The sequence below is a fragment of the Cryptomeria japonica genome, chromosome 2 (assembly GCF_030272615.1).
Source record: "Cryptomeria japonica chromosome 2, Sugi_1.0, whole genome shotgun sequence".
In the NCBI taxonomy this organism is placed as follows: Eukaryota; Viridiplantae; Streptophyta; class Pinopsida; order Cupressales; family Cupressaceae; genus Cryptomeria; species Cryptomeria japonica.
In genome coordinates, this window is record NC_081406.1 from 514,778,344 (window position 1) to 514,802,074 (window position 23,731).

Consider the following 23,731-nt stretch of genomic DNA (forward strand, 5'->3'; position numbering starts at 1 on the left):
TGCAAAGTTAACTGCATATGAGCTGAATAGCTATGATGGCAGTGTTCAGAAGACTGAGTCGACCTTTAAAGCATCTATTGCACCATCCAGAAAAGGAAAAGAACTAGGTACCAATTATGAATCCAAGCAATGCAAAGATATGAATGATGAAGAGATTCTGATGGAGTTTGAATCTCTTCTTTCTACAAGACTTTTGAAAGGAACTGGTAAATATAGAGGTAAGCTTCCTTTAAAATGTTTTTCCTACAATAAGATAGGACATATAGCTGTTAACTGTCCTAACAATGACAATAAGGATAAACTGGAGAGGTTTAGAAAGTATAAAGGAGGAAATAGAAGAAATTGTCTTGTTGCAGTGGATGAAGGTGTTACTGATGAAGAATATGAGGATGAAGAGAATGAAGACATAGTGTTTGTAGTTGTAAAGGAAGAAGTGTCTGACAAGAAAGCCCTTGTCTCTCTTATTGACAAATCTAATGAGTGGATTATTGATAGTGGTTGTTCTCACCACATGACTGGTGACCAGAGAAAGTTTTTGTCTCTGGAAGAATATGATGGAGGTGTTGTCTAGTTTGGCAACGACGCACCATGCTTGGTAAAGGGAAAAGGATCCATCTCACTGAATGAAAATAGAAGTGTGGATGATGTCTACTGGGTAGAAGGTCTTAAGCATAACCTATTGAGTTTTGCTTAGCTAAATGACAAAGGACTCATTCTGGAATTCAAAGGTGGAGTTTGTAGTATAATTGGAAAGAGTGGTGAACTTATTGCCACTGGTAAGTAGACCAGAGGTAACTTGTTCCAGCTGAATGCCAAGATAAGTCGGTATCTGATGGAAAAGTTTGATGATAGTTGGATATGGCATAGGAGACTTTTTCATATGAACTTTGATAATATTGTAAAGGTGAGTAAGATCAAGGCAGTAAGAGGATTGCCTTTGCTAAACAAACTGGAGAATTCTTTGTGCAAAGAATGTCAACTTGGGAAGATGTCTTCCTCAACTTTCAAAGGTAAGTATTTTTCAACAGAGAACTTACTTGATCTTTTGCATACTGATCTGTGTGGTCCTATGAAAACTAGAAGTATTTAGGGAGATAGGTATTTTATGATTCTCACTGATGACTGCTCAAAAATGATGTGGGTCGCATTCTTGAAAGACAAGTCTGAGGCGTTTGGAAAGTTCAAAGCCTTTAGAGCATTAGTAGAGAAGGAAAGTGGTCATAAAATAAAATGCCCGAGAACTGATCAAGGAGGTGAATTCACTTCTAATGAATTCAATAAGTTCTGTGAAGATAATAGTATCAAGAGGCATTTGTCTGCCCCAAGGACACCACAACAGAATGGCATAGCAGAAAGGAATAACAGGACTGTAGTTGAAGCAGGCAGAACAATGTTGATCCAAGGAAAGGTTGCTCACACATTTTGGAGAGAAGCGGTGAGCACTACAATCTATACTATGAACTGGGTACTCATCAAGAAAGGTAGAGTTAAAACCCCTTATGAGTATTGGACCGAGAAGACTCCCACTATGAGTTATTTCAAAGTATTTGGTAGTAAGTGCTATATCAAGAGAGGTGAGCATCTGAGCAAGTTTGATGCTAAATGTGATGAAGGAATATTTTTGGGATATTCCACTAAGAGAAAAGCTCTCAAGTGCTACAACAATAGAACTCAAAAAATTATTGAGAGCATCAATGTTAGGGTTGATGAATCCCTTGAGGAACCTGAGGAAACTAGCAGTGAGCAAGAAGAAGGTGAACTGGGTATAGCTTTATGGGAACCAGTTAAGAAAGAAATAAGTAAAGATCTCAGTGTTCCTATACCATTAGAAGTTGTTGTAGGTGAAGAAGAAGAAGTAAGTGAAGAAGAAGTAGAAAAGCTAGAAGAACCAGCTAGAGTCATTCCTAGATATGTGAAACTACATCATGATCCAAAGTAGGTCATAGGAGATAAAGATGCAGGGATACTCACAAGAAGAAATGTTAAAGAGAACTCTTGTGTGATTTCTGAATTGGATCCTAAAACTACTAGAGAGGCACTTACAGATAAAGACCGGATTAAGGCAATGGAAGAAGAGCTAGACTAGATAGAAAAGAATGCAACATGGTCCTTGGTACCCAGACCAGAACACAAGAATGTCATAGGTACCAAATGGGTCTTCAAAAATAAGCTGAATTAAGAAGGCACAATTATAAGGAACAAGGCAAGGCTTGTATGCAAGGGATACGTGAGGAAGAAGGAGAAGACTATGGGGAAACCTTTTCCCCAGTGGCTAGACAAGAAGGTGTTCGAATGCTACTTGCATTTGCAGCATTTAAGGGATTCAAGGTATATCAAATGGATGTGAAGTCTGCATTCTTGAATGGAATTCTTGAAGAGGAAGTGTATATAGAACAACCGGATGGGTTTGCCCTATCAGAAGATAGTAACATGGTGTGTAGATTACACAAGGCCATGTATGGATTAAAACAAGCACCAAGGGCATGGTATGAACGATTACACTCTCATCTTGTGAAGATAGGATTTGAGAGAACAAGTGAGGACAGTAACATCTACCTGAAATTTGAAGGTAGTCAAATTTTGATCTGTGAAGTATTTGTAGATGACATAATCTTTGGAGGAGATGATGAAATGAGTCATGCTTTTGCAGATGAAATGAAGGAAGAGTTTGAGATGTCTCTGATTGGATAGATAAATTTCTTCATTGGTTTACAGATTCAACAAATGAAAGAGGGAATCTTCATTTCCCAGTCCAAGTATGTCAAAGAGGTATTGAAGACTTTTGGCATGGAGGAGAGAAAACCAATTGGTACACCGATGGTGACCGGCTGCAAATTGACTAAGGAAGATGATTCAACATTGGTGAATTAGAAGGAGTATCAGTCAATGATCGGTAAGCTACACTATGTGGTGCATAGCAAACTAGATATTGCTCATGCAGTGGGCATAGTAGCTCATTTTCGGAAAAGTCCAAGAGAATCCCACTTGGTAGCTATCAAGATGATTCTTAGATACCTGAAAGGGACTGTTGACTATGGATTATGGTATCCATACAATGGTGATTTTAATCTCAAGGTATTTACCGATGCAGATTGGGCAGGTAATGTGGATGACCAGAAGAGCACAACCGGTGGAGCGTTCTTTCTTGATGGAAAACTAGTCTCATGGACGAGTAAGAAGCAAAGCTGTATTTCCCAGTCTATAGCTGAAGCAGAATATGTGGCAGCAATTATGAACTGTACTCAAGCAATCTGGATGAAACATGTATTGGAAGGTTTCAAAGTACCTATATTTGAACCGGTGAATATATTTTATGATGACACAAGTGCAATAAATATTTCCAAGAATCCGGTATTGCGTGCTAGAACTTAGCACATTGAGATCAAGTATCACTTCTTGAGAGAGAATTTTTAGAATAAGGAGGTTGTCTTAGAACATGTTTCCAGTAAGGAGCAACTAGCAGACATATTCACTAAGCCCTTACCGAAGACTACATTTGCCTATTTGACAGGTGAACTAGGGATTCTGCCCCTTCATGAAGTCAACTAAAGTTGTGTTCTCCACATTAGTTAGGTACTATAGTGCCAAATCTTTCAAGATTGATGTATTGAAGGATGCTACTGTTAGGGATCCCATAGATACTGAGAGGGGGGGGGGTGAATTAGTATCTAACCAGTAATTAGAATTTCTTAACTTAAAACATGTAGAACATAATATAACGGTGTACCGGTATGCAAGAAATAATGCAATAAACAGAATCAAGAACATCCACATGAAAAACACACCATAACACAAGATGTTAATGAGGAAACCCGGTGTGGGAAAAACCTCGGTGGGATTTGTGACCCACAATATTCACTCACTGGCCAATAAGAGAATATTACTTACAATAGGGGCCTGCACATGCAGGAAGGCCAATTGCCTAGAGCTCACTGCTCAATGGGAAGTCACACTGACTTACAATAAGGATTATACAAATCCAATATCTTGTACTACTTTACAATAGCATCTTCTATGCTAGATTCAGTACTGGTTCTTGCTCTGTTCTTTACATATACCTCTTGACCTATATTTCGCACATTAGGTCTGCCTAATATTTTCCTTAATACTTCTCTATATCACATCACTCAAATGTCTACAATGATCTCTTTTATATATAAGAGTCATTTTACAATTTGCCAAGTCGGCTTACACATTTTTACAATAATAAATATAATATAATATAACAAAATCCTGTCGACCTCTGTGCCAGTATACTTCCTTTCTTCTGTGTCGGTGTCAGTGTCAGTGTCCTGAGTGTCAGTGTAGAGTGTGAAATATTGATGTTGGTATAATGCCTTTGCCGGTGCCATAGGATTGCAAGGTTTCCATCAATGACAAAACCTTCATCAATGTCTCATTGGAGTGTGCATATGCCAACAATCTCCCCCTTTGGCATTGATGGCAACACTCATGAGAAATTTCAAAAAAAGTATCCAAAAATGTGTAGTCCAAAAATATTACCAAAAATGTGTGTGCTCCCCCTGAGCATATGATTCCTGTTCTATGATTTGAATTTTCTCATCTGACTACTCCCCCTTTGGCATCAATGACCAAGGTTGTCAAGATGTCAGTAGAGTTGGTAGTTTTAACTATCCAAAAAACTCAACCTTGTAGCTGGGTAGTTATGATTTGAAAAAGATCTCCCAAAATCAATTTTATACTATCCATAAACTTCTTGCTATCCTTTATTGCTATTTTTGTTCTCTTCTCTGTACCAGTGAGATGCTGCAAGTGCTCTGTCAGTGTTTTGCTTCCCTGTAATAGTGCCTCAGAAATTTCCTTCCGCAGAGATGCTAGATAGTCCAATCTTGGACTTAGTTTAGATCTCAAATGTTTTGCCTTATTTATTATCCTTTCTTTCTCTCTTTCCAATTTGAGTAGTTCTTCCTCAAAATTCGTTATCTTCTCTTCAAAAATTGACAGTGTATCAGGTGAGTTGACAAAACTATCTGCAAGTCTATTGATCTCATCTTGTACCTTGCTCATTTTCTTGTCAATATCTACAGTCAAAAAGTTTGTTTTACAGGTATCTTTGTACAAATTTTTGTACTCTTTCAACAAATTGCATAATTCCAGTAGAAGTGTGTCAAAATCTCTATTACACTTCTTTATTTGCTCATCAAAGAATTTATGTTTTTCAATTTCTACCTTATCCTTCACTGAATCTTCCTTTATTTTCTCGATGTTTTTTGAGATGTATTTACATAGTGTATCCAATTGTCCTAAAGAATCTTTGTTATCTGTATTACAGTTAGGTGCAATTACCTTCAAAATTGGTATGGTATCATCAATTTCTTGTGGAGAGTTTATTGGATATACAACAAGTAACTTTTCAATTTTTATTTTCTTATCCAATTCTATCACTACTTGTCTTCTTGCTTCTAATCTTTTGAATAATTCATCTGGTATTTCATTGACTACTTCCATCAAAAATTTCTTGTACATATCCATGTGCAATATAACACTATTTTCAACTTGTTCTTTCTCATCAGCTGTTAGAGTGTCATATATTTTCTCTATGTTCTTCAGTTTACCTTCCTCTGTGATTTCATTCAGTAGTATATCAAGAGGGGCCAAGTCTCTGTTTGTCCTTTTCTTCTTCTTGGGTGTCAATTTCTTCTTTGGTGTGGCCTTTCTAACTGGAGATCTCATAGCTTGTTGCTTTTGCCTTGTCCTCCTAGGTGAAGATGTGGTTGCTGGTGAGGGATCTATTTTTCTTACAACTCTTTTAAAAGTTGTAGGCATGTCACTTCCTGAAGAAGTACCTACCGGTGATAGGTGAGTTTCAGGCTGTGGAGCTGCTAACTCATCCTCTGTTATGCCGGTTTTCTTCAATACATCTTCCTTAATGGCTTTTGCTTGTCTGGACCCTTTCCTTACAACTACCTCAACCTTTTTCACCCTTTTCTTTGATTGAATTTGTCTTTCAATATTCTCTGCACTACCAAATACTTCTTCCTTTGGTTCTCTGGGGGCTTCTAGAAGTGCTTTAGCATATGTTTCAACTATGTGATCATTTGTTTCATATCCCATCTTGGTTACCCAAACTATCCTTGGGATGACCGCTTCCATCCAGATTTCATCTTTCTTGATGACAAAGCATATATCATCTTTGTATTTGTCTACAAGCTTCTATGATAACCTTACTCTTTTCTTCATTTTGGTCTTTAATGCTTGGAAAAAGTCATGAATATTGTTTTCCTTGTTCTCACCCATGTTATTGAATAGTTCAGTCAATTGTTTGCCTACCGGTATGTCATATCCAAGTTCTTTGTAACCTATACCGAAACCTGTTTTGTTATATGTAGCATTAGGCATACTAACAGATTTCCAAATCTAAAAGTTCCTTTCTTGTCCTTCTTAATCTTTCCAAGATTGTCAATTAATTCATCCTTTAACCACTCACATATGTCAATTTTTGCATTGTCTGTGACCATGTCATAATCACTCTTAATGCATAAACTTGAAACTGAATTAAGTCTATTAGCATGAGTAGCTTTATACCCTAATATCATACTGGTGAATCTCACATTGACATCATTTACATCATTAACCCTTAGAGACCTCTTGTCAAATGTTGCACCAGTTAGGTTTATAACTAGGTCATTGGAAACCTTCTTGGTTTTATCTGGTCTTTTACCAGTGGTCGGTAACCCTATGACAGCTTTCACAGCTTCCTTGGTGATTTTGTGAATTTCATCTAACCAGAAAAATTCTCCATGTACCCTACTTAAAACTATCCTAATCACATCCTTTGGAAATTCAGGAATGCTAAGGATTTCTGTAAATCCTAGGGTCTCAATGATCTTGTGTTCATCCTTTATATTGTTGGTATTATCACATATCATAGTTTTATACATGGTTTTAATTTCCTCATCTCCTAACTCTTCAATGTTACAGTGGATGTACATTCTGGGGTCTTCAACATATACAACTCCCTTAGGAATTTGAGAAAAAGCACCTAAGGTGTCATCCTTCTTTGCCATCTCGGGAACTAACTGAAATACGGGCCTAGGTCTTTTTATTACTTCCACAACAGTAGGGTTTGCTATATATTCAATTGTAGAGGTGGATGAATGATTGCTTGGAGTGTTCTTGCTTCTTGCTCGAAATGCTTTAGCTCGGAGTCTTCACGCTCTTCAAAAATTTGAAATCTCAGTGAAATGAAATGGAGCCAAAACCTTAATTTTATAATGTCTTTTCGCCATCTACCACATTAATTGCATTTTGGTTAAGTATTCACTTAACATTGTTTGCCGGTAATAAGTAATTTCCAACTTCTTATCTCTAATCGAGGGAATAATAGCACATGTATCAATAGATTGCCAAACCCTCAAGGAAATTTTCTTCAATTAGATGAAGAACTTTATGTCGGTGGAGCATTGCTCTGTCCTGTCGGTGAAGCATTGGTTGGTTCTACTGGTGGAGGAGTATTCCCAATATTTAGATCAGCTTTTCTAATCCATTGTTTTGAGAATTCTTGCTTAACCTCATCAATTTTTTGTTTACCTTTCACGCTAGAACATTTGTTGTCTACCGATGTTGCTTTACTTCTACAAAATTTAGCAATATGCCCAATTTTGTTACATGCATAACAAGTTACATTATTTTTCTGAATAGCTTTCCCATAACCTATGCTGTGTTGTGTTCTGCATTGATTAGATAAATGTCCAAATCTTCCACAAACATAACATCTTACATTCATTTTGCAATTTTCAGAGTTGTGACCAACTTTGTTGCATCTAGAACATTGACCGGTGGGTGTGTTGATATTCTAATAATTTCTAGATCTACATTCATTTGCTTTATGACCATACTTATTACAGTTAAAGCATTTACCATTGAATTTATAAGCATTAGGTTGTCTTACCGGTTTGCTGTGATCCTGAGTATTTGCAGTACTGGAGCTTTCACCAACTTCAAAGCCAATTCCAAAAGTGTCACCTTTAGGTTTTTGATTCTTCAACAAGGTGCCAAGTTCCTCTGAGCTTTTCTTGAATTTTTCTTTGTGTTGATTTGCAATTTCTAGTTCTATTTCTAGGACTTCTTTTTGTCTCATCAGTTCATTTGAGTCATTCTGAGTATGCATCAGATCTATCTTCAACATGTCATTTTCATAGCTAAGTCTTGTGTTCTCATTTGCTGCATCACTTAGTCTTCTGGTCAATTCTTCTTCATTCTTCTTCCTATCCTCAATCTCTTTGCAAAATCTCATAGTCATATCCTGCATCTCATTCTTTGTTGTCATGATCTCTTGTTTCAACTTGCTTATCATATCATTAAGTGATTCCTTTTCATCATTCTCATTTTGCAATTTTTCACAAAGTTCTCTTCTCTTATTTCTTGCAACAGTAAAATTTTCTTGAAGTGCCTAAATGATGTCGTGAGCTGCTCTTAAATCATCTTCTAATTTGATATTTTTCAACTTTTCTGCATCATAGTCTATAAGAGCTAGATTTTCCATCTTTACTAGTGTCAAGATCTTCCTCAAGCTATTAGGCTTTTGAAAATAGAGGACTAGGCTCTAATACCAATTGTTAGGGATCCCACATATACTGAGAGGTGGGGGGTGAATTAGTATCTAACTGGTAATTAGAATTCCTTAACTTAAAACATGTAGAACATAATATAACAGTGTATCGATATGCAAGAAATAATGCAATAAACGAAATCAAAAACATCCACATGAAAAACACACCATAACACAAGATGTTAACAAGGAAACCCGGTGTGGGAAAAACCTCGGTGGGATTTGTGACCCACAATATTCACTCACTGGCCAATAAGAGAATATTACTTACAATAGGGGCCTGCACATGCAGGAAGGCCAATTTCCTAGAGCTCACTGCTCAATGGGAAGTCACACTGACTTACAATAAGGATTATACAGTTCAAATATCCTGTACTACTTTACAATAGCATTTTCTATGCCAGATTCAGTATCGGTTCCTTCTCTGTTCTTTACATATACCTCTTGACCTATATTTCGCACATTAGGTCTGCCTAATATTTTCCTTAATACTTCTCTATATCACATCACTCAAATGTCTACAATGATCTCTTTTATATATAAGAGTCATTTTACAATTTGCCAAGTCGGCTTACACATTTTTACAATAATAAACAAAATATAATATAACAAAATCCTGTCAGCCTCTGTGCCGATATACTTCCTTTCTTCTGTGTCGGTGTTGGTGTCCTGAGTGCTGGTGTAGAGTGTAATCTGTTGATGCCGGTATAATGCCTTTGCTGGTGCCATAGGATTGCAAGGTTGCCATCAATGACAAAACCCTCAATCACATACAATGTCTCATTGGAGTGTGGATATGCCAACAGCTACTCTATAGGGGGAGCAACATAATGGAGAATGGAAGTTTGTGCCTCTACTTTGGCATTGTTGTCAAAGGGGGAGAAGATATCTAATGTATGGGGGAGAATATATTTGATGATGAAGATACATTGTCTATGATGTTTCTTGTTTAAATGCTACACTAAGTAAGTATTGTCATCAATTCCAAAGGGGGAGATTGTTGGCATATGATGAACCGACATGATGGTATGATGATAATGTATGTTGTCATAAATGTCAATAAGTACAAGTGAACCAGTATGAAGAGATGTAGTGAACCAGTGTCAGGGTTTCACTAAGTCTGACTACCAGTTGGTAGTCTCAGCTCTAGGGTTTTTGGTTTGGCAATCTAGCTTGTGCAATGCAACCGGTGACATTTTGTGATGAGTTAGCTAAGAGATGAGGATGAGATCGAGATGCCACATCAGCTTTGCACGCGTGAAGGATTTCCTTGAGGATCTTGCATGTGAAGGTCGACTATATTAAATGTCTACCTCGGGAATGAACATTCTTCTTAGAGGCATGAGAAGAAAGCGTGATGGGTTACTGATTCATATGTGCAGTGAAGAATGGATGATGCAAAATGACTTCTGATATGTTCGAGATTGTTTCATTCTATGAAAAGTGTTTGGATGGTCAGGATTGGACCGCCTAGAATTGTAAACCTAAATGCTTAGGGTTTATGGTTTATGCTACCGACCTAACTGTTGTCTATAAGGTCGATGATGTTTGTTATTATAAGTTGTTGGCAAATGTTGTGTGTGTATCCGAGTGATGAGATACTTGTCAGACCAGTGAGTGGAAAACTACAGAGTGTGATTGCAGAGTAGAGGAACTGAAAAGGATTTGCCTTAGCATGTAGTGATGTTATCAGATTAGAGTTTTACTTGTTGTCTTCTAACCATTTCAATAGAAGGAAAATCCTGTTGCCGGGTAGCTTTAACAGGCTTATTGTAAATCCTCTAACGAGGTGACTCAAGTTCATTGAGTTCTTAAATCCTCTAGCAAGGTAACCTTTAACAAGGTTTCAACCTTTAATAGGGTATATAGCCATCCCTTAACTGGGTGATCTTTAACAAGATCGGTTCCTAGCAGAACCTTATTGTAAAGTCTTTAACCAGACTAGGCTCCTAACAGAGCGAGCTTTAAAAGAGTTCAAAAACAAGCTTGTGGGTATTCATCCCCATCATGGTTTTTCTCATTTGGGTTTCCACGTGAAAAATCTATGTGTCATGAGTTGTGCATTTTTTTATGTGATGATTAAGTATTCATTGTTTAAGTGTTTATGCATGTAGAGCTAATGGTTATGGTATTGTTGATATACCAAATGTATATGCTTATGGGTGAAGTAGTTAGCAAGTGTTGAATGTATTTGAAGTATTCAGTTTTACTGGTTTTGACTGTCTGAAGTCTTACTGTGTTTAGCCGATATTGCCATGGTTAGGCTCAGTAGTGAAGACAACTGGTTAGCATTGTTTGAACCTGATTAGTTGCGGAGAAGTTTTTGTATGTACTGATTCACCCCCCCCTCTCAATACCAATTAGGGTATCTATTGTTCATCATTATTTATCAGCTTCAAGCACAAATTGCACCAATTTGTTAGCTAGATCACAAGATGTTAGCCCAAATAAGCTAGATCTGAAATCAAAATGATGAAATAAAGCCCTAAAAACTGGAACAAAAAACAAAATTGCAAAATCAAAAACATAGATGTGATTGGATCTCATGTAGATGTGGTTAGAGGATACAAACACGGTTTCAACCCTCACAAACACATTTTGGTAACATAGATGCGGATCTGGAACACAAACGCGGTTAAAAGATGCACGGACGCATTTCGGGAACACAGATGCCGATCTACAACTTGAAAAATTATAAAATGGTGTCGAAGATGCAGACGCGATTCTAGGGGTCACAGATGCGGCAGAAAAGCAAAAACACGGTTTCGGTATGCATATACGCGAAAATATCAAAATATTATCGAAAATATCAGATCTACAACTTTAAAAGCATAAAATATGCAACCAAGATATTAAGTGCAAAAGGACAAGAGTCTCATCGGGCGTGCCAAAATGTTTATGGTAAAAATGGAAACAACAATATTGAAAGACTAAATAGAATTCAACCACAAAATCCTATCCTAACAACAAGAAAGATCCACCATAACATATGAAGATTACCTAAGACAATGCAAATCGATAAAATGACAAAGATTATACCATCACATGTCCAATAGGGTTTGGATCTCCATTCTTCCTATCTCCATTGATCTTGCTTGATATATCTACTCTCAGATTTTATGTGTACACAAGAGCTCACCATAGAACGAAAATGTGGTTGCAAGTAGGCTTGATCGCATATGAAAGTTTGAATGCTAGTTGAGGAGATTGATTAGGGTTGATAATGAAGGAAGCATCTCCTTATATAGAAGACACTGTAAGAAATGGAGGGATAAGATTGAGAGGTGTAAAAGAGAAATGGTCGGCTAGGATTAGAGGGTAGGTAAAGAAATAAGGAAACAATAAGAGGGTAGGTAGTGTAGGAATTAAGAGATGAATGACATGTGTCATGGGTAGAAAAGGCTAATGAATTAATTAAATAAATAAAGATTTATTTAGTTAATAGAGGAAGTGGGATCAATTAAATAAATAAAAGTATTTATTTAATTTAAGAAAAAGATAATTTAAATAAATAAATGTATTTATTTAAATGAGGAAAGGCTAGAAGAGGATAAATGAATTAATTAAATAAATAAAGATTTATTTAATTAATAGAAGAATTAGGATAAAATAATTAAATAAATCAAAATATTTATTTAATTAGACAGGACAATTTTAGGTGTCTACATATATAATGAAATCTATAATTATCAGGGCATTACAAACAAAATTAAATCGCAGTGCCCATGAAGCTAAAATTTTTAGCCAGCTATTTTGAATTACATACACAAGAAAAATCAAAGACAAATTTAAATAATCCTAGCCATTGAACTGTTATAAATATATATAAAAATTGCAACTCAAGTTCCAAATTAGGGTTTAAGAGGTAATGAAATTCACTGTGTAAATTATATATATATATATATAACTTATGTCGAAACTCGAAACTCATTTTAAAATTTGTATGTATATATATTTATCAGTTTAACAACCAGGATTATTAAAATTTGTCTGTGATTTTTCTTGTGTATATGATTTAAAATAGTTGGCTAACAATTTCAGCTTCATGGGCACTGTGATTTATTTTTGTTTGTAAACCCTGATATACATATACATATACACATACACACACATACACATAAATGCATATATATACATTAATATACATACATACATACATGTTGGCAATTAACACTCTATTGGTTGGTTTCATTATGTTGTCATTGATGGCAACATGATTTTGGGTTCTGGCTTCATATGGTGTACCGACAGGAACTTCACAAACTCTACACTAACACTGGCACTGGCAAGATAGAAGATTTCTTTGGTCATCGACAATGGAGGCCGACATGGTATGGTAAAGGTCATCAGTATTGGAGGTCAACACATCTTGGATCCGGCATTGGAAACTTGTTCTAATGCTTATTCATTTATGTTATATGGCCATCATAAAATATGATATTGTATATATCTTTGTAAGCCGACATAAGGCATAAATTTGTATAGGGTATATAGGGGAGATTGATTAAAATATTTTGTAATAAGAATAAGGATAGACATGTGGAATGGATATATGGATATGACATAATGTGAAATATATCAGAGAGACTATGTATGTGAGGAATTCATTGTAAGGGTTATTCTGGTACTGAGGCTTAGGGTTTTAACCAGAACAAACAGAGCTTAAACTGGAACTGTATTCTAGCATAGAAGATGCTATATTAAGCAATTCATACTTCTCTGGATTGTTGTCTGAATTGTTATGTAGTCAGTGAGTCTCCTATTGTGATGAGAAGTGTGCTCTAGTCTGTAAGCCTTCCTGCAAATGTAGACCCATCATATTTTGTAATATATCTTCATATGGCCAGTGAATTGATAATGTGGGTCACAAATCCCACCATGGTTTTTCCTCTTTGAGGTTTTCCACATATAAATCTGTGTGTTATGTTTCTCATTTATGTGTTTGGCTTATTGGTTGCATTACTTCTTTCAATTTTGTTTATATTGGTATACTGATTGGTGTATGAATGTTTTGTTAAGGCTAAAATCTACTATTCCGGTATAACATTGATTCACCCCTCCCCCATCTCAATGTTATTGGTTTCCAACAATACATACATACATACATACATATATACATATGTATATATATACATACATACATTTATACATGTTATATATATGTATATATGTATGTATGTGACGAGAGGACAACCCGAGAAATCGAGAAACAGATAAACACAACAATTGAGAATCAAAAGAGAAATTTTATTATTATTTGCAACCAACATGCATTGTAATTTTAGAGGATTAAAACCTCACAGGCTGCCACACATGTAGCTTATAGATTGTGGAAAATACCCTTCTCACAATACAATCTCCCAACTCTAAGCTCTCAAAAGCTCAACTCCAAAAACTTAACTATTTTCCTAAAAGATGAGTCTTAAATAGACTTTCTTTCCTTAGGAGCTAAGATTACATTTGAAATAGAAACTTGGTGGACTAACTAGCGCCAGAACAAGAAACTGCATAAGAATCCAAATTCGTTAACTGGAAACTTTCCGAAAAATAATTGTCCAACTTCTGGCAGCCATAACTTTAGATCTAACTATCAGATTTTCAATGATAATACCTTTTCGGAAAGGTTTTGAAAAGATGATGTGGTGCAAAATAAGGCCTAAAGACCAACTACTTTGGATTTCCACCAATTTTTGGACTCATCCGGAGCCTCTAAGGGTTTCAAATTTGACTATGAATAAATTGCTAAAATAAGAAAGGGAAAATCTAGAAACTACAATAGAAAATAATATATATACATGTATGTATGTATGTATGTATGTATGTAGGTATGTATGTATGTATATACATATATACATATATATATATACATATATATATATATACATACACACACACACACACACACACACATATATATATGTATGTATGTATATGTATGTATATGTATATATGTATGTATGTATATGTATGTGTATGTGTATAATATGTATATATATATGTGTGTGTGTATATATATGTGTGTATAAATGTATATGTATAAATATATATAGATATATATGTATATGCACATATATAAATATATATGTATGTGTACATATATACATGTATATATATGTGTATATGTATGTATGTATATGTATGTATATGTATATATATGTATGTATATCCATACATATACATATAAATATACATATACATATGCATACATATATATATATGTGTGTGTGTGTATACATATATATACGTACATATATACACACATATATATGTATGTATGTATGTATATATGTATATGTATATATATATATATACATATATATATGTACATACAATATATATATATATGTACATACAATATATATATATATGTACATACATATATATGTACATTCATGTATACATATATATATATGTACATACATATATATGTATATATCTATATACATATACATATATACATATACATATATATCGGGGTTTACACACAAAATTAAATCGCAATGCCCATGAAGCTTAAATTGTTAGCCAACTATTTTAAATCATATACACAAGAAAAATCACAGACAAATTTTAATAATCCTAGTCATTGAACTAATATAAATATATATACAAATTGCGAACTGAGTTCTGAATTACGGCATAAGAGGTAATGAAATTCATTGTCAAAATTGTGGTAAAAACAGGTAATGAAATTCACTGTGTAAATTAGAAAGAGCAAAAATTAAAAGCAAAATTAAAAAATGTAAGGTCAAATACCTTACCTCGAAAAGCTAGAAAGTCAACTGCAAAAACTAGAATACAAAAAATAGCCGAATTTTTTAATATCGTCTTGGTCTGCAAATACCCCTCTATAAACACACAATATACTTTATCTAACCTCAGCATTAGACACACGTATACACATTGGTGATTAGAAAAAACACAATAAACAAATCCCAAATACAGAGCAAAAATTACAAACAAATTATTAAAATAATTGTAATCGTTGAACTGATATATATATATATATATATACACACACACACACAAATTGCAGGAAAAATGAAATTAATACTTTAAACATTGAAACCAATTCTTAATTAGGGCATAAGATGTAATGAAATTCATTGTCAAAACTACGGCAAAATAGGGAATGAAATTCATTCTCAAAACTACGGCAAAATAGGTAATGAAATTCACTATGTAAATTGGATACAGCAAAAAAATACAGACAATTAAATAATGTAATGTTGAAGGCCTTACCTCAAAAAGCTAGAAACTCGACTGCAAAAACCGGAATAGAAAAAATAACAAAATTTCATGATACCCTCTTGTTCTCCAAATACCCCTCTATAAACATGCAATATCCTTTATCTAACCTTAGCATTAGACATAGGTATACACATTGGTGATTAGTGAAAAACACAATAAAATTTACACACAATAAACAAATCCCAATACCCATTAACATTATTCACCTTACACTCTTCTTTGTTTGTGCATGGATAGCCAACACAATAAAATTCCTACTCTACACAGCAATTCCTACTCTGTACATGCAACTAAAATCCTACTCCCAAATCCACTTCTACTAAACCTAATCTACGGTGCCAGAAAAATGAACCATGTTTGTTAAACACACACCATCAAAAATGATCTTATAGCAACCATCAATGCTCAAGGAAAGCGCATTAACTTCCCTGATAGGCGTACCATTGCCAATAACACCCACCTCACTCACAACATTCCCTCCGCCAAAACAATTACTAAGGTTTTTTAAACTTCGAGCTGCATACGTGTCCACCTCCACATTTCCCACGAAACCTGCCAAAAAATAATGTATTTAAAAAAGCAAACATTTCTTGACCCTTTTCCAACGCCGGCGACTCCTCTTTCCGACTGTCGGGATGACAATTTTTCGACGAGTTGACAATTTTCTGGGCAAAATCCCAAACTAGAGCCTATTGACTCAATTAATTATATGACTATAGTGATAAGATTAATTAAATTTAACTTATAAATCTTAAGAGGAAAGGGATCAACACAATTAAATTAATTAACTATGTGGAAAGGCTTAATTTAATTAAATAATAATTTAATTAATTTAAGATGTCTACAGGAATACCATAGGACCTTCATTTTTTTAGAAATTTAAATGAGATTCTTATCCATCTACACCTAAGGTTTGGAGGTGTGAGTCATCACACAACTTACCACATTAGCACATCTAGTGAAAATTGTCCAAATTTTACTTTCTAAAGATTTGACTAAAAATTAATCATTATCACTTTTTGTTAGTAGAATGTCATATTTTTATTTAAAATATAACTTATATGCAACTTAATGGACCAAATTTTCTGAAATTACTGGTTTACAGACGTAGGGATGGAAGTTCTATAGAGAAACGAAATCTATCGAAGAAACTATCTCCACTTTCTTCGACAAGCTGAAGGAGTGGAATAGGGTTCAAAAGATGGTTGATGGTGGCTACAATTGGAAGGATCTTCAGACGTCTTGGGAAGATGTGGTGGAGGTTATCATGAGATACATCACTCTTGATGGTCGGTATGCGAGCATTTTTTCCTACCACTTTGTCATTTTGAATCACTTCAGGCACGATAGGAAAATCTCCATTTAGTTTTATCTTCTTTCTTCTTTAAAGCATAGTCTAGAGAAACATGTTGAGAATGTGTATAATCCAGTACTCCATGAGGGCCTTATTCATCTCATTATGGATTATGCCAAGACCCATGAAGTCAAGTCGTCCCCTATTATGAAAACATATGTTTCTTCTTCCAAACCGGAGGTTCGGGTGGTTTATTATATGGTTTCGGAAGGGGAAGATAGTGGGATTGCTAGGGACTGGTAGAACCAAGATTTTTTTGGCGATCCTGAGTATTGTTCGTCTATTGGTGAGGGCACCATTCAAAATATTACCCCTGGGACAGGTAGTAATAGGCGCAACAAACACCCTAGGTGGGTTGCTAGTAAATACAAAAATCTGGGGACCAAGTTTGCTGACTTTGTCTCTCCCAAATCAAAGAATCCCAAATCTAGAAAGGTGGGAGGGCAACATAGATAGTGAATAGGAGATTAAGATTGAAATCCCCATTGACATTGATCCTGGCAAATAGGGGAAGGGTGTCATTGACCCAGATTTGGATGATTGCATTTCCCTTGCGGCCAGCAGTCAGATGGATTGTCTTTAGAAGATGGGCATGGTGATTGAAGTCCTAAAAGAGGGCATAAAGGGTATTATAGATACTTTTATAGACAACTCTAGACCTAATAAAATGGAGAAAATCCTCCAATTGACCCAGAAAGTTAGTGAGGACGTGGACAAGATGAAATCGAATCATGAAAGAAGAATATGGAATTTGGAGGTGAGTGTAGAAGATGGTCAATAATATGATTGAGGATTATAGGGTTGATCACATTTCCAGTGTGACTCCTTCAAATTCCAAGCAGAAAAAGAAAGTGAAGGGTACAAGTAGTTAGATTTCTCGTCCCCATACTATGACAAATCTGTGTACCCATATCAGGAGTAAGGCAGCTCCACATTTATCATAGACGAGTTGGAGGCTATCAATGGGAAATTTATTTAGAAGAATGCGAATTTGGTGCATTATTATCAGTAGGTCTCTATTTCTTCTAGTCTTATTCATTTTTGTTTTGTAGGTTTTTTTGTGGGCTTGGCCCAAGTTCGTTTAGCTTTTGCTATTAGTTTTGGACTTTAATGCTTATTTTCTGGATATTGTAAAACTTTTAGGTTTCGGGTCCCTATAAAACCCGTTTACCTTAATCAAAAACTTAATGGACCAAATTTATATTGGTGACCATAAATATTTGTTCATACTGATAATTTATATGCTCCCCGTCTAGTTTTTACTTCTAAGCTCTCTATGATTACAATGGGAGGTGACCTCATACAAACTGAACTAGATAGATGTGAGGATTTTAAAATAATGTCAAGTTGTGGTAGAAAGTGGTCAAGGGGAACCTTGCAAGCTACATGAAAGGAATGCAAGTCTTTGATACTGTGCTCTCCAAAAAAATTCTCAGTCATGGGAGAAGGGTGAGGTGAACATTGGGGGAGTTACTTTCAAAATCTCAACGAACACGATCGCTACTACCTCTGATTTACTATAGGAGGGAATAATATTTCTAAAGAATCCAAAAGGGTCCTATAATGATGAATTTAAGAGATTTTTCAAGCTTGTCAAAGGGGTCTCAAGGTTGCATTGCGAGTATAAAAGAGAGGACCTTCGCAAAATTTTGAAGAATGCAACCCTATTACTTATTAAATACTTCACTTTGGATGGGAATTTACAAAGTTCCATGTCTAGCTCTTTCCTATGCTAAACCATCTCATGTATGATATAAAAATGAATTTTTCCTGTTTGGTTTGTTCTTCTTTGACTCAATCAATTTCTAGGGACAAGTCTAAAAATTCCCTTCCCCTTTACCAAGGGTTGATTCTTAGACTTTACAACTTCCATCTAGATTTATTCTCATTTAGTGGGCCCCCAATATTTCTTCCTAGCCCCTTATCAGATTCTAATTTATTCATCGAGCTATTAGGTTCCCCTATTGTGAAACCTGACCCCAATGTTGTTTCTTCGTCTAGGACCAAGCTAGTTTCTACTTACTTCACCACTATCAAAGGAGAAGAAGAGAAAATATCCCCTAATCCTCCCTCCAAGGAAGTGGAGCTACATGAATTAGATGAGGAGGAAGCTTCTAAGGAATCTGATTCCTCCTCAACCTCAAAATATAACTGGTCTCCTATAGCCTCTGAAGACAATGCCCCCTTTCCTCCTAATTAGGATGTCCCCAACCCCATTCCCAACCCCTCCACTTTGGATGCTAAGGTGACAAAGATGGAAGAGATTATTGGGCAGTATGACTTGGTTATTAAGTGGCTCATCTTGTATTTTTATATGGCTATAAGAAAGATTAATAGGCTTGAGGAAACAATAGAGGCAAGTGGTAAGGCCGATAAATGAGCAATGGAGAAAAATGATGAATTGTTATGGGAGGTTTCTAGAAATTTGGTTGAAAAAGTAGAGAAGTGGGACAAAATAGAGGGGATGTTGAATGAACTTAATGAAAAGTTGTCTCAGATGGATGAGAGTAAGGTAGTGATTGAGCAGAAGGAAAGCCAAGAGATCTTGAGGCAAAAAATTGAGCAAATATTTATGTTGAGCCAAGAGATGGCCTTGAAGAGGAAATTCATCCCAAGAAAGAAAAGCATAAGAGACATGCAATGTATCTCTTTGCTACGATGGAGGCCCTTGCCTTAGCAGTAAAAGCTACTTTAGATTCCAGTACTCCAGCCTCTATTAAGGATTTTGTAGTGTCATAAATTGTGCACCCTTCATTAGGTGATAGAATTCCATGCTTAGGTTAGCACCCGCCTTAGTGTATTGCATCTTACATTTTAATTTTCCTTTAATCATTTAATTAATTAATTTAATTAAATCTAAAGTCCTCTTTCACCCCTCTACACATCATAAAATTTGGCCCTTAATCCTATGTGTGCCCCTTTTTATTTTATTCTTTCAATTAATTAATTCACCAAAGGCCCTAATTATGTCCTATTTCGACCTACAAGGCCTGATTTCACATATCTACACACCTTGAATTGTTGCACTGAGCTAGGAATGACTTTGTAATCACAATACCTTGCATCCCTAATAATTTGGGAAAAATTTGATCAAACCATGGTGATTCAACATGGTCCCAACGTTTTCTCCTTGAATTTTGGGATCATCTTTTGGTGATAATAAAATATTTAAATCTGACTTGATGCAAAATTATATCATTTCTAGGTCGGTCTAATATCAAAAACAAAGATAGGGTCTCATATATATAGCCTTTTCTTTCCTCATTTGAAGGATCCATCTACAAGCAATTGAAGGAGTCTCTTATGAAGTGAAAGTATAGTTTATGTGGAGGCTTCAACTAGCAAATAAAGCATCTATCAAGTCTTCATCAACCATTTTCATCACCAATTAAAGCTTTGGAGATATTGAAGAATACTAAGGAGATCACCAACCGTTTATTGGCTTGTACCTCTCCCTTAGGGTTTGGTATGATTTTATGTAATTTTCATATCTCTATGTGAGTTTTACAACACTTGTTTTCAGATTTATATTCATTCTTTAGATCCATTATTGCATTTGTGATTTGAAGCATTTACATTAAATTTACATTCACTTAGGGTTTTATGTTGATAACGTAGGATAGAACTCTAATTTTGCACTCTAGCTCATTACGATTTTACAAACACACAAGATTCTAGGGGACACACACTTTACATTGGCTATTTGTGGAGGTGAAAATCACCAAAACAAGGGGTTTGACTAAGGCAAAACTCTATATAGCCACCCACACACCATTTTCCATCTTGCAGGTACATTTGCAGGATTTTGACGAAGCTACAAAATTTCAAGAAGCCAGAACTCATAAGCGCAATCTTAGATCTAGAAATAGGCCCCAGTTCATTGTGACTAGGGCACCCAGTGCCCTAGTCCTCTAAATTTTTGTGCATTTTTTGGCAGTTTTGCAGATCAGGACCTCAATTTGCAGTTTGGTAACAAGGACCAAGGTGCCCAGCACCCTAGACTAGCTCATTCCATCTCAGTTTATGATATCAAGTGAACATTAGAATTTCCTCTTCATTTATGTATTATGTGTCTCAGTTGCAGCTTTGTATTTCTCTATTGTTGTGGTTTACATAGTCATTTTCATTCATTTTCCTAGCTTAGTTCATTATTATTGTACATTTAGCTCACTTCCCTCTCATAGTAGGAAAGGAATAGGAACCCTAAAAGTATTCTTTGACTCTCTTTCACAAGAAGTAGTCAAAATGAATCACTTCCTTAGGCTTTTCTATATTTGTAATGCCCGCCAAAATACCCTAAAGAAATAATCTAAAAACTACAAACAATTTTTTTTTAAAACACATCCATTACATTATTCCAACATTAACATGCATATATACAACATTATTCAATCACAAGAACACATGAACATAGAATAGGAACATCATAAATCCATTGTACGCAAGTGGAATTAAATCTTCTAACATAAGCGCATAACCAAATACATTCTTACAACACATTTATTCCCTAGGGCACCTTAACGTCACTACTTAACAATATACTATCATAACATCCATTTACCAAGAAGATCATTTTCTCCTATTCTTTAACCGCTTACTTAACATGCATCTAAAGCATAACCAATACATGTGCATACTCTTTCACTTAGAATTCTCTCAAGAAAACAACATAGATTACATTTAACCATCAATTTTTCATATATTCCTAATCACTAAGTAAAGCTTAAATGTACTAATCTATTTTTCCATCAATCATCCTAAGGCATATCATAACTCAGACCCAATGCATGAATATAAATACAATTCAAAATCATAATTCTATTCCATTTCACAATCACAGTATATCCATAAACACATTTTACATATTGAACATTCTATACAATAAGGAATCATCAAAGCATTCTTCCTATCCTCTACATCATGTTCTTTCCACATTTACATACAGACACCCAAAACAAAGATGCATAATCCCTTACATAATTAAATCATCATTATCATTTTATGCAAAGTCCTAAACACATAGCATTATACAATTCATTTAACCTTTAATATCCATGATCACTTAGTTACTCAAGTATAGATCAATGCTATCAGCTTCATCTATCTATCGTTCATTCCATAGCATAAAATAATAGTATCCATCACATGAATGTAATACATATTAAGTAAAAATAAACTAATCACATTCATTGATTACTTAAACTCATACAAGCATCTCCTACATCATGAATTAAGCATAGATCAATACCTAATTCTAACATCATCCTATTACAACTTCCTTCTCAAATACATGATGGTAAAATATAAGAATACAACATTTCTTTTACATACATATTGGACAATGATACAATGTCTTCTTTTACGAACATAGGAAACTAATTCCAAAGTGCAAACTCATGAAGAATCCAATCCACGCATGCAACACCAAGGAGAGTATCCCAATGGAAGAAGGCAATCAACCACCTGACTATGTGGAACCAATCAAGGAACCACCCCCTGTGGTAGGAGATCACAAAGGTTCCAACACACACTCATGACCTAAGCCGACACCTATCAACCAAAGGATACATCAAGACTCAACAAGACTCCAATCAAGAGATCACAACACAAAACTGCATCACAAGGATGAAATCATCAAGAGATCCTCTAGAGGCACAATCAGTAAAGAAAAGAATATGGACAATGGACTCATGTAGAGAAAGAGTGTCATCACATGATATCCTCACAATAGAAGGGGCCAAGCCTCACCCTGATAGACATGTGGAACCATCTCAACCTTGGAGCCATTCAAGGGAGATTGGTTTATTGCTACAACAGTCTTCCCAATCTCATCCCAAGTGTGCATGCTTCTAGGGATATGAGGTGGGGCACACAATCAATTATTATCTTGTTTAGTGAATTCCTAATACCCAAAACCTACTAACCAATTATTTAATTTATCACTTGCAATTACATAAAACCCTTCATGTGGTTCCAATAAGTCTAGACTCCCTCCTAGAGGCCTAATACTCAAGACCCTGGTCCACAAATGCAAGGGCCCACTCTACCTACCATGAACCATGACTATAGGGTGAAAGTACATAACATGTACATCACCATTACAACATGAAACTCAATAAGGTAAGCATCCAAAATTCATTACAAATATGGTTCCAACTGAATCTTATAAATGTACAAACAAATGACATATAACAAAAATCATGTCATAAGCTCAAAGCATCATAATGCAAAAATAAAGAGAGCCCTGGGAGTGACATAAACACATAAATAGGGTGAAAGAATATGATTCCAATGATACCACATGGTCCTCAACAATGAAGCAAAATTATAACCTCTCATTGGACATAAACATACCCATCCTTAATAGCAAGGTATGCATACATCTTGTTGGAGCAATATTGCAAAACCATAAACTCTTAAAAACAAAGCTTCTAGAGTCAAACAGATCAAAAAAAAAAAAAAACTTAAAATGACTTACCTACGACAAACATTCTGGACGTACTAGGTGGTATGATGGCAGACAAGTATGGTACTAGATGGCAGTTAGGCACAAT